The sequence below is a fragment of the Echinops telfairi genome, unplaced genomic scaffold, assembly GCF_000313985.2.
Source record: "Echinops telfairi isolate 266 unplaced genomic scaffold, ASM31398v2 ScPeMD7_4225;HRSCAF=4972, whole genome shotgun sequence".
Lineage (NCBI taxonomy): Eukaryota > Metazoa > Chordata > Mammalia > Afrosoricida > Tenrecidae > Echinops > Echinops telfairi.
The window spans coordinates 16,691,560-16,692,026 of record NW_022108124.1 but is presented as its reverse complement, the minus strand read 5'-3'; the positions used below and the strand labels follow the sequence as shown (position 1 = coordinate 16,692,026).

The 467-nt window shown below is 65.7% G+C and overlaps 1 protein-coding gene across 1 annotated transcript in view; it reads right to left on the bottom strand.

The window, feature by feature from the left end:
- The window catches only part of ZBTB47 (zinc finger and BTB domain containing 47), a gene marked incomplete at its 3' end in the record, with an annotated part of 9,760 nt that extends 9,293 nt beyond the window's left edge, over window positions 1-467 (bottom strand). Inside the window, exon 1 of the mRNA XM_004708665.2 lies at window positions 386-467. The remainder of the gene's footprint in view (window positions 1-385) is intronic.

Here is a 467-nt window from a genome sequence, read left to right as displayed (position 1 = left end):
TGCTGAGCGTGCTTGGGGGCGCCCGCCACCCCGCCGTGGCTCGCGTGGGAGGGCTTAGATCCCGGCCTTCCTTCTGCACAGCGCACCTTGTCCCGCCGGGAGGAAAGTTCGTCCGGGAGACTAACCTTCAGCGGCCCGCCCTGAAGTCCGGAAGCTGGGCGCATCGGCCCCCCAAATCGGGGTCACAAAGGCTTGCTCCCCTGACTCATGCAGAGTAACGGAGGGCATTCACGACCCACCACACGGACCCAACCTCACAGCCTCCTAGCCTGACCTCCTGGGACCCGAAGGTGGGTCTGGGGTGCCCAAGGGGCCCCCCACCCCAAGGCTCAGGGCTCACTTCTCTGCTGCTGCCAGGACTTGCTTGCAGCCGGGCCATACCTACCTGGTGGCATCCTGTGAATGGGGCTTCTGAGGACTGACTCAGGGCCACAGTGGCCACAGTGGCCACAGGGCCCTTACGGTGA